The 12,584-nt window shown below is 45.4% G+C and overlaps 1 protein-coding gene across 1 annotated transcript in view; it reads right to left on the bottom strand.

Annotated features, from left to right (window-relative positions):
- LOC128436991 (vasorin) overlaps positions 1 to 10,205 on the bottom strand; it is a 32,242-nt gene extending 22,037 nt beyond the window's left edge. The window contains exon 1 of the mRNA XM_053418949.1: positions 9,927 to 10,205. The gene's annotated coding sequence lies outside the window, so the exon portion shown is untranslated. The remainder of the gene's footprint in view (positions 1 to 9,926) is intronic.
- Between the last annotated feature and the right edge of the window lie 2,379 nt (positions 10,206 to 12,584).

Consider the following 12,584-nt stretch of genomic DNA (forward strand, 5'->3'; position numbering starts at 1 on the left):
CTTAACCCCACACCCCCCTTCCCCAGCCCTTTGAGCAATGCCACATTTTACCGAGTGAAATTCATTAGCACTGCGAGACGCGGGGAATTGCTCCATCAGCCTTTTCTACCTCAATTTGTCTTAATACATCCCATCTGCTCTGCTGAGAGCAACAGTCTGGTGCTTCTTGGCCTCGTCGAAGCTCTGGAGCAACGTTCCTGCCGCTGACTCAACGACAGACTGCTTGTCTTGGACTTGTCCTGGTCTGTCTGTGTTTATGGACTGTCTGTGGCATTGGTGAGAAAAACACACGACTGACACAAGGAAATAAACACTGTCCTCCTTTAAAACAGAGCCTGGCAGGTGTCGGAACACAGGGTTTAGTTAGCCGTCCCTAAACGTACCCTGCAATTACTTAATTTGTTTCCTCGGACTCGAGGCTTGTGCACGTACACAGAGCGGAGGCAATTATCCTGTGAATCACAGGCAGCTACACGATGGGTTTTACAGGCAATAATTAGAGTTCAACCCCGTCCAGTTAGGGCTGGGCCATTAAATGAAATTCAGCTATGATTATGGCTTCCAACAACAAAGTATACCAGAGAACTCGCAATATAATGCATATTATGTTAGGATTTATCTGTCTTTAAAGTTCAATAAATGCGTGAGTGAACAAGTCAAATAACCGTCAGGTCAATATCGACCAGAATTATCGTGATTCAAATTGTTGCCATAATCAATCATGATTCCTATATATGCTTGTCGTTATCCACAATGGTGTTGAGGTCCCACTCGACCAATCGGAGTCAGCCTCAGCTGTCAATCAGGAAGTTTCAATGTTTTTCTATAACACTGAATAACCCTTGGACATCAGTGAGATGAGAACGACCTGTAATGTTTTGGGGAAAACTGTGTTTGACTTTTTTGTTTGGTCCATGACCCATCTGCTAACATGGAGGATTCAAAGGTTTAGACCTATACTACAGCCGGCCACCAGGGGGTCGATCAAGATGTTTTTGGGGAGCTACATCCTGTCGTCCCTCTTTATTAAGGTCTATGCACAATTTTTTAAACAAAGAAGTTATGTTATGTTATAATGTTCCCTAACTTCAATTCTTTAGCTTATACTTTATTAACCTTTGTTCACAATATCTGTGTTATTGTTGTTTTTCTGTGAGCGATCAACACGAGCGTCTCCTCTGCTCTGAATCTGCTGCAGCCTCACGTCTGATCCGCTCCCTCCTCTTCCAAGTGGCTTTCGTCTCTCATCTGTGAACAAGATGTCCAAATTAAAAAAGACCACAGGCTCGCCCACAGCCACAGTTTGCCCCCCCGCTGGGTTCAGCGGGCACAGGACGAGGTGGAGAGTCAGGTGCCGAGCGAATCAGAGGGAGGTTTCATCAGAGACGGCACCGAGTCAAACAAACGTCCGGTTATGAAGCCGGAGGGATGAATTACGTTTCCTTCCTACAGATAAGTTTGATTTGTCCTTTGCACTTTTCACCCGGGTGCAAATAGCAGGACCATGAGCTGTGTTTGTCTCCTGCCCTCTGCAGACACGTCGTGTGGGTGTGATGAGGAAATAATCTGAGCCTTGTTGACTCCAGAACCACAACTTTTTTTTTTTTTTAAATGTGCACGCTAAACATTCACAACAGTTTTGAAGTTGACAGGTTCTCGTGAACGTGGTTTGTAATTATTCTCAGCTTTCAGCACATCTGAACACTTGTGGGTCTGTTGTGTAGTAAAGCAAACATTGCCATCCGCTAACAATGAAACACATAGTTGTGCTCTGAACTTGTTTTACTCTGCAGTTTGAGTTTAATTGACAGAAACACATTAAGCTCCACAGTTGTTTTTATTTGGACACTTTGTTTTATATGGGTCATTTTCTTCTGGGCCTTTGTTCCTGTGCCCTCTGGATTGACTGGATTCTTTTTCAGGCTCAAGAAGCATATTTACACTCTTAGACTCTTCACAGAAACGTGATACTATTTATTTATACTTCCATGTGAGGTTTTGATTTGCTATGTCAAAGTATGAATCCCCGTCCACACTAACACACCTGAAATACAAAAGTGGTTTTCAAACTAAATCAGGACCAGTAGTGTTTTTTAAACTTCTCTGGTTTTGCCGCTCTTCCTTTAAAACAGGCGTAAACGCAGCAACACGCAACTCACACATTACCAGTGTGGATGTAGCCAAGAAACGAAAACAGCTAACATCGTGAGAATTGAACTTTTACTGTGCTACATTAATCATAAGGTTTTATAATATTTTTTAAATGCTGCCCTCAAGTCACCTGTGCTCTCTAAATGCCACACACCTCGCGGGGCTTTGACATTAAGATCCGAGCCAACTGTTGAAATCGTGACCTTAACCAGCCCTCGTTTCGATAAACAAGTGAGCAGCACTTGTGAATCTTGCACAAGCCCCGACGTGCTGGTTTCATCTGTTTGTCTATCTTTGGTGGTCCAAGCATCATCCGACGCTCGGCTCGGAGCCAAGTGGGAACACGATGAACCACGGAACACACTCGGCTGTGCGGCGCTTGTTCCGCGGGGTCGACTGTTCTCACTCGGAGAATCTGGATTGTGTGTTTTTTGACTCTGATTCAGCAAAATATCTGTGAGGTTCCTTCTGCTTGGTCAGTTTCTGGTCGCGCTCGGCAGGTTGACTGGTCCCTCCTTTGACTCCTGACCTCTTAATCCCCCGCCAGCTGAAGCGGGGCCTCCGAGGACGACGGCGGCTCTGTGTGCATGCATGTGTGAATGTGTGTGTGTGTGTGTGTGTGAGAGGCAGGGGGAGCAGAAACTGTCTGTGCAAGAATGGATGTGTACCCGGATTCTTATAAGTGTTGAGAAAACTGCTCAAGGTGTTGATTTCCAAATTAGCCCGGATTAAACCTGCAAAGACATAGTGTAACTTCAACACTGCAGGAGCTATACAGTGTCAGTTTAATAATGAGCTGCAGAGTATTACAACATAACTGTGTCTGGCAAGACTGTGCACACACACACACACACACTGAGAATTGCCAAAAATACACTCAAGGCTGTTGGGGATAATTCCTCTTGTGCACAAACACTGAGCAGATGACTTGAGGCCAAACTATGAATGTCGAGGAACAAGCCACACCTTTGTGAGTTGCACCTAATCAAGCGACGAGTATTCATTAGTCTTTAATTTAGTTGAATCTCAGGGAGAAGTACTGGACACTAATTGATGGGCACTTGATTTGTCTTCGGTGAAGCAGCAGCCGCGTCTTCCTGGGATGAAATCACCAGCTTCATTCTGGCAATGAATCCAATGGTGGGATCATCTCCTCGACCTCTGAGCCCTTCCATTGATGCTGCTCCAAACAGCGCGGACCTATCAATCAATTCTTAATTCACTCCCACCCATCACACCTGTCAATCAATCAAACTAAACCAAAGTGTGTAACTGTCACACCCGGGGCCGAGCGACATGACCAAACTTTCATATCCACACATCGATACATCAGATCATCTGAGTCACAAAGCTCCAAGCTCCTTATCCTCTCGTTGTAGTGGCAGACTTCTTACGACCTCTTACGACTGGGTCCGAACAGTTCAATGAGATTCTTACACAAGTGGTAAAAGACGTTTGTGGTGACAGAGGCCGTTTTCCGTTTTTAATCTATGTTCATTGCCGGTTGTAAACCGTGTGCTTCCACCACATCTCTGTGATTATCTCCAATCAACACTGAGGGATAAGTTTGGATTAATTTCCTGCTGAACTTGTTTGTAACACGGACTTCTTTCAATCTAACTGAAAAAAACGTTTAAAGCCGATGAGTCAACCAGAGCGGTTAAAACAACGTGTCTGTAAAAATCATCCGGTTTCAAACCACTTCAGCTCAGCTTCCCCCTGATTATTGTCTCCTTGTCTCTCATCACCGGTTCATCTGGCTCCCTCCTGGTTTACCTGCATTAACATCCCTGTGCTGCCGGTGGCCTCACACACAAAAACACTCATGAATGGCACAGGAAAGGTAAACACAGACCTGCAGTAGCACAAAAGCAGGATTTGCATGTCAGTGCTACAACCAAACGAGAGTGAAAGAAGGAACATGACACTACATGTGCATCTGAATGCAGACACACACACACACACACAGACACAAACACACCGAGGCACAAGACCCATTCACCTCCACTTCCACCCGAGGCAACTGGCTCAGCGATGTTTCACACGTCCCGACAAATACGCTGCGCCGCACACGAGTGTGAGCTCCAGCGCACGCGTCCATGGTCAAATGGTATCTCCCATCTCACTGTTGTGTACTTCAAACTGGACCCTGTGTGTGTGTGTGTGTGTGTGTGTGTGTGTGTGTGTGGTCTGAGGGCTTTTGAGTGTGAGGATGTGTGTGTACAGGTATACTATGTGCCCTCAGGGGGTATTTAAAAGAGGTATGGAAGTTGAGACCCCCCCCCACCCCACCCTCACCTCCTCTCGCCCTCTGGTTGTGAAGGCTGTCGGAGGATAGATGTGTTATCTTTACGACATCAGACAGATAAGGTGTTGATATGAAGAATATGACCTGTTTATACAACCACTGCTTGAAACAGCTTGTATCTGTTCGGGTCCTTGAGAGAAGTTCTTCATCCTGATTGGTCGAGCGTTATATATAGACTGGTGTCTCAGACTAAGTAACAGACAATAATCAATTGGAATGGACGACTTTTCAAATGCACCTGTACCGATATCTGTGTATGAAGTTTAGCGACCTGACTGAAACCGATCGCCCCCTGGTGGCTGACTGCAGTAGAGGTCATGAACTGTACAGCCCTTCCATGTCCAGATGGGACGAGGCTCAAACCCCCAAAAAAACAGACACCTGTCATTTCCAGCCATTCATGTCCCAGTGATTGATAGAGGAAATTAATTCAAAAGCACAGCTCCACTCACGGATCACGACTCTTAACTCTGAAGGAGGTAAGTAACGCAAAATGGCCGCGCACATATTAGGGATGATTTGGCTTCAGTTTGTACAGTGGGAGGATTTGTATGACCGACCTATCCCAGGATGCATTGCGCGCCACTGACGGAGATAGCGAGGAAGCCGGGCAGGTGGCGGTCGGCTCAAAGGAGCAAGCGATGCGGCGATCGGGGCGGAAACAAGCGGGTGAAGCAGAAACTTCCCTGGAAACCATCTCAACTCGGTCCGGCTTCCTACTCCAGATGTTGCTGCAGCTGGATTTAGACACAACTGCTGATCTGAACCTGTTGGAGCCCGAATCTGAATCGGGAATATGAGAGTGAAAACACAGTCTGCCGTCTGAGCCTTGGCTTTTATCCTGCACAACTTACATTCCATTCAACTGCCTGTTTTGACTTCATCTTCACATGCACTTCTTTCAACACTTCATTAGGGGACACGAGCAGGAGAGAGAAAACTGCTGCTATCAGGTTATCAGGAGGTTAAACGCTGTTACAATCTCGGCCTTGTGTTTCTGTTGCGGAGAAAATCTGACCACAGATCTGCCGCTGGAGGCATCTTCATCTCCTGGTATCTCCTGGTACCGCGGAGGAATGTCGGAGTCTATACAGTGTGTGTGTGTGTGTGTGTGTGTGTGTGTGTGTGTGTGTGTTTGTGTCACGCTCTTTACCTTCCTACCGCACCGCCTTGTTTATACAACACACTGCAAGGATGAGGGGGGGAGGTACTTAGAGACACGCTTCATGGGTTAGTGAAGGAGCAGCATCCCCCCCCTAAACCCTCCCTGGGGGTGAGGGGGGGTGAGGAGGATGGGTGGGTTCATGTTCTTGGATAGTAGGGGTTCCTCTTCAGTGAGCACGTTAAGTCTCCGCCTGCTGTCGGTTGGAGTGAAGCATTCCTGTGGTGTCATGGAAGCCTGTAAAGACGTAACGTGACACTTCACGTGTCCATGAAAACAGAAACCAAATTTAGCCACATCCCAAATGGCTTCATCTACATTACTTATGTATATTAACTTACATACGTGTATTTACCAAGTTAACTATAGAATTTAACAATTTAAGTGTTATATAAGTGAATCAGAGTTGGACCGATCGATTTGAACGCTTCACAGATGCATCAGTATCTGGGTTTATGTTTGTTGATGCAGAAAATGTGAATTTATGTGTATTGTCCTTAATTCAACGTCTATATGTTTGTGTTTTCTTTTTACTTGTAGTAATGAATAATACATTTTATGGTTAAACTGTGAATTATCAAGCCTCTATTACATTTTGTTGTCATTTGGGTTTTTATAATTGTTGATCATCGTGGGAATTTGATCGATAAATTGGCCGATTTTATAAATATATTAATAGATACTTATAGAATAGTACAGTATAGTATAGATTATAACTGTTTTAGTTTCTCTCTCTTTTAATATCATTGCATATTGTTTAAAGTTGAGTTTTTTATGTTTGTTTTGACCAAAAAAAGCTAAATCTAAATCATTACATCATATGAAACAGTCGTTTTTCTTCCACCTGAAATTCATCTTTAGAAATCTAAGGTAATTTGAGCTGCTTATTAAATATCTGGAACAATTGGAAACTTAATTGGAACAAACCAGGGGAACAGCTGTCATCAGTAAACATCATCAGCAGCTTGTTAGTGTAATTAGTTAATAATGACTGAACCCAGCAGGATGATCTATCAGCCGTCAGAGGCTTGTTGCTGGACGTCCGCTACATCTGCGAGGCCCCCCCCCCCCCCCCACACACACCTACACATCTGCAGAACAACACGAGGGGGAAGAGATCCAGATTTAGACCCTCAACTTAAAAATAGAGCTTTTTCAATTGGTGCATTGTGAGATGCAGTAACGCCTTGAGGAATCAAGGCGTTACGGCACAGTGTCATACTCAACACGACCACTAGAGGGCGCTATATGCTTTATTTCATTTACGACAGTATAGATGCACAATTCGCATCCCCAAGAAACAAAAGTAGCAAGTTTAAATAAATTTGGCAACGCTTATTTTATTTATGAAATATGAGGAGATATGCCTCTTTGGAATTATCACATAATAGCAAATGGAAATGTGGAACTTTTCCTTTTCTTTGGCCAATTCTCGTGGAAAGTTGCAAACACACCTAAAAGACCAAAAAGGATATCGATTTAGATTTTAACTGCATATCAACGTCCATAATAATACATTAACTAAAACCAGGCTAGATGCATTTCTCAGTTTTAGTAGTTAGTGGGGATTAATATTAAAGCCGAGTATCAACCTGAATCATATTGGACAGTTCTGCATTGAACGATTAACACAGCAGCTTTAATGCAAGTGTCTAAAGCTGCATCTTCTCCATTTAGTGAAGCGAGAAGTCAAGCTCTCACCGCCCACGACAAACTTTTAAACCACAACCACAACCTGTATCGAAACTTAACCAAGTGATTTCATTGTCAAACCCTTACCACACTTTAACCACAGTTTGTTTTCCCTGCTTATAAATATACAAGATCTTTCCATAACCTTAACTATACTGTAGTAAGCTTTGGCAGTAGAGCTTCCATTATCATGGAGGAGTCTGGCGGGGCTGGGTATCACGAGGATCTGAGGCAGAGAGAGTGTGACATTCTGGTTCCACATGAAAGAGAAAACCCAGAGCTAATTTCAGGGCCGTGGCAGAAAAACCAAGATTGAAAACAGATCGACCGACAAGCGGGCAGGAGGGAGAGGCCGGAGACGAGCCGCTCTGCACGGTCTGCACACGCCGGGCACTGTGGACGTCGGGGGGGGGGGGGGGCAGGGGAACACCCAAAGAATAATATGTGTTGGTCAGGACAATAACAGGAGGGAGACGCTTTCTGTCCCCAGTTGCCGAGAGTCGATCAGTAGTGGATAAAATGAAATGGCAGCTTGTTTCAGGAATTTATCTCCCTATAAAAATCCATCCAGCCTGTGGTACAGTGACCGAAATCTGACCTGAAGTGTGTGTGTGTGTGTGTGTGTGTGTGTGTGTGTCATCAGAGCACCACAGGGCACACTTAAACCCCACTAAGAGGAGGGGCTTTTATTTGGCGAGGCTGATAACAACTGAAATTTCATCCACGCATGTACAAACACGCACACAGACACACACAAAGAGATACACATGCACCCACACACACCATCGGACCCATGTTTCAATCCCCTTCACCTTGTACCTCTTAACTTCCTTCATGGGGTTATTAACTCCCTGATTGGGGAGCTTTCCTTCGGGGGTCCCCCCCTATTTAGTTGTCATCGTGGCGTGACCCAAACACTTATTTAGCTGACCCCTTGGGATTAGTCCAAGCTGGAAACAGGAGGGGGGGGGGGGTCGGGTGGTGGGAGTTGGGAGTTGGGGTTAAGCCTTCACCTCGAGGTGCTCGCTGCAGCATCTCACAGGAACCTTAATTAAATTGCTGAGACACCGAGTCAGGAATGTTTGCTTTGCTCTCCTGTCGGTGCTCCGGTCCATCCCCGTCTCCACCTTTCTTTGCTTTTCCCAGACTCGCACTCCAAGCTGGGTTTGTTTTTCCTGCCCACTCACCGAAATAATATTGAATTGGAACTTTATTGTACCCGAGCTCAGCGGTGGAGCTCTTGAACAGTGAAGGGGTTCTCAGAGGAACTCAGCCATGCATTACTTTGTTAGTTAGCAGGATGACACGGAAACTACAGGACAGATTGTCATGAAACTTGGTGTGAAGGTTGTGGTGCAGGTCAGGGAAGAAGCTATATGTTTGATTAATCGCTCATTATTTAAACTGTCAGAAAACAGTGTCATTTTTTTGCCAATCATCAGTCCAAAAGTTTGACTTGGTTCTTAAGAATTAAAAGAAATCCATTCTGGGACACTGGTCTCAGACTTTAGGACCCCACGACAGATGAGTCATTAAGGAAATATCACAAAACAACCAGATGATCCAAACAACAAACTGTGCAGCTCCACACTTCCAGCAACTCGGGGAAAACACAAATTCTGCCATGAAGCCTTGATATGGACAAGATTTAACTGCCAGTTACCTGAAGAGGGTTTAGATTTCTTCTCATCCTCATCTTCATTAGTCTCTTAGTAATCTTTTTAGATGAACTTGTTCATCTAAAAAGTCAGAAAATAGTGAAAAATGCCTGAATTTCTGAAACAAAACCTTCAACTCGCTTGTTTTATCAAACCAACCCCTAAAGAATGTGACACAACAAAGATAAGCTTCAACCCTCAACTCCAGCTTGTTGCAATGTATTGTTTGTTTGATCAAAATATATTTAAAAATGAGACAATAAATAAGATCTATTGGATTCAAGCACCATGGATGCATGAGTCTTACAACCCCGCAGAAAGCCTGTTTGTCCCAGCGGGAACATCCTGATTCGTCTCTGGGGATCATCACAGATTAAATTATCCTTCATCCGAGGTGCAAACAAACAGCCACAAGTGCGAGAAACCGTGGAGGGGCAGATAACGACCTCTAATCCGACACATTCGACACGAGCACGGTTTGGAGCAATGACAGCAGATAAGAGCTGATCCAGTTTCCACATATCTCTGCAGGGAAACACTCCTCCCTGTGTCTCTCCTGCCCGCGCGTCTGGCCGGGCAGATCCTGACCCGAGATAGTGATCCGTGCGCCGGGGAAGAGGAATCAATGGATACGCTGAGTAAAAAGTATCCGACCACAAGGGAAGCGTTTCACATGCGAGCCAGGGACTTCTGGGCACAGGCGCAGCAGGGGGGCTGATCCTGGATCAATTATCGGAGAGCGTCAAAGTTTGCAGATTCACAGGTTTACGCACTGGCTCTAATGGATATCACTGCATCATGCAGACTTCGTACATGAGCAGGAGTTCTGCCATTTAACTGCTAGTGGAATCACATTCATTTCAGAGGAGGAGGAGAAGGAGAAGGAGTGGGTCCGTCATTCGCGTTGTGCGTAAAAAGGCACATTTAGAAACAATCGTAAGTAGGAGACACGTACCTTGGAGCAGTAATCCAAAGTCCGCGGGGACGCACTGCAGCAGCGATTTACGCTAAATAGTGTTTTATCCACTGAGTCAGCGAGTCTCTCGATGCAAAACTCCAGAGAAACTTTCCACAAACTTCTTCCGCTGACGCAGCAGAGTTCGCGTTTACGCACAAACTTTAGAACCGAAGAGGAGGCGAGTCACGGGAGCGCACGATCCGTCTGTCAGGGTCCGGCTCCGGGGTCCGACAGCGTTCAGGGGCGCACGGACTCTCCAACAACAGCTCTCATCGAAGCGGAAGAAGCGAGCATTTATACGAGCTGGAGAAGTGGGAGGGGCCGAGTGAGAGCCGGAGCGCGCAGCCGGGCGCATCCCCGCGGCCGAGGCACCTGCAGAGGAGCTCCGCAGCAGGAAGGATGCTTCAGTCCTGCGCTTCATTCTCCACGTCAGAGCTCTGACGCACATCAGCGGATCACACACACCTCTGCACAATATACAGCTTGGTGGTATTCTATTACAGGTGATGTGAGTAACTGTGTAATGATAACGTGTTGTTCTGTCTCAGATTTATGTCTGCAGTGAATTAAGGAATCTGGCACGACCCCCCCCCCCTCCCCCCCCAGGACTAAGAATCCCTTCTGAACCTGCTCTGGACCATGATGGGATCCTGGAGCTGTGCAGCTGCAGGAAAGGATTTCGAGAAAGGCCGGGACTTGATCAGTCGGTGAAGTTTTAGATGCCTTAGAGGAGAAACTCATATCAATAAACTTCATAAACCAGTCATGGAGTCCAAAATCTAAAGACAAGCAGAGTAAAGTATATAGAAAATTAGATCCTGCTTTTAATACTGACTTTAGTTTCTTGAAAACGGAATAAACTAAAACCAACGTTTGTATAAAACGTGATCGGCTGTAAGCAGCTCTTCACATCTCGGCCCGAGGGGCTTAGTAATATTCTATTGATAACATTCTATTATCCAGGGATCTACGCCTGAAGAAGATAAACCTAAAGTCAGGAAGGCAAAACTGTTCAGTGGGAAGATGTAGTGTCGTGCACCGGAGGAAATTAAACCTTGATTACAAACCAGATGATCTTGATCCAAAAGCTACATAATTAAATCTGACTGGTACATAACTCAATCTATCACGAAGATCAAAGGCGACGCACCAGTGACTCTCACCATCTTGTTTTTCAAAGGATGTAGTGATTCATCGAGCCGACACACGCCCGACCAATCAGGAGTCAGTCTCAGCTGTCAATCAGGACATTTCCCCCCAGTTTTAATAACATACATTTTTTAGTTTGGCCCGTGCACTATCCACTAACATGGAGGAGGCGGGGTTTATGAGCAAGTTCCCCCTCCCATCACATTTCTCTGTATTTACAGTTCACCCTCCAGGGTTTGTGTTTCCATATTGAGCCGGTGTATTTATACACAGTCTTGGGAAAAGCTAGTGTCGCCGCAGCTGTAACCGAATACTTCCACTTGTCACCTCAGCTGCAAATGAGCTGTGGACGGAGACACTAAAGTCAAAAAACGCAGGGTTGTGCTGCGTGCACGGGAACACGGCCGAAACCCGAGGCTCCCGTCCTGTTCACCAGACGTCCCACGACCCTGCCGTGCCCCCCCGCTGGAGCTGGTGTCACTCACATGTGCTAACACGGCCGGACAGATGTCAATACTCCATCCGACAGAGGGGAAAACAAGACACACGTCTAAATATAGAGTTTTTTAAATACATACATAAAATCGACACATACGTGAGCAGCTAGACGCACACACACACACACACACACACACACACACACACACACATAAACACAGTGACATCTGAGAGTCTAAAACGAGGCGGTCACTCGGTCGAGCTGGGACTTGCATCCAGATGAAGTCCAGTTTCCATCAACATGACTCACACTCAATAAAAACACAGAGGAATGTGCTGGTCGCAGGTTTGATCCCGAAGAAAAATCATGTTTCATTTCATTGGAGTTGTTTAATCTCAGAGCTGAACTGTTTGAGGACTTTTTACAGTTGTTATTATTGGATTATTATAGTATATCATCAATATTACTATTCTTTATTTTATCTTTTTCTTTATTTCACGTCAAGCTTTCCACTATCAGGTTTGCTTACGTTCTCTAACCAGAAAATATATGATAGATAAACGGTTAGTGGACGACCCGCTTTACCTCCTGAGCCATCACTGTCCAAATTCAGACGCCATGGTCAGTTCCTTGGACTTTTTTAGACTGTGGCTCAGAGCGGGTCGTCCACTAACCAGAGGGTCGGTGGTTCAATTCCCGGCTCTTCCAGTCTTTATTCCATTGTCTCCCTGGGGCAAGATACTGAACCACAACTGCCCCTGACAACTGCTGTGTGTGTGTGTGAGAGAAACGGGACTGGGAATCAACACACTGTGTGAATGGGTGAATGTGTTTTGTACTTTAATCCACCTCAGAAAAATACTTTTTTTAACTTTTGTTGTTCATTAATATTTAATCATTTAATCACATTCTTCATTTACTGTACGAAGCCGTTATCAGTGGGTTCAAGGCCGGCTGGGCTGTGGGATGAGTCCCACTAAAGAGTTGCTTTGTGTCGAGTGTGTGTGTGTGTGTGTGTGTGTGTGTGTGTGTGCGTGTGTGCTAGTGACAGCAGTGCGAGAAAACAA

This window comes from Pleuronectes platessa, chromosome 3, assembly GCF_947347685.1.
Source record: "Pleuronectes platessa chromosome 3, fPlePla1.1, whole genome shotgun sequence".
In the NCBI taxonomy this organism is placed as follows: domain Eukaryota; kingdom Metazoa; phylum Chordata; class Actinopteri; order Pleuronectiformes; family Pleuronectidae; genus Pleuronectes; species Pleuronectes platessa.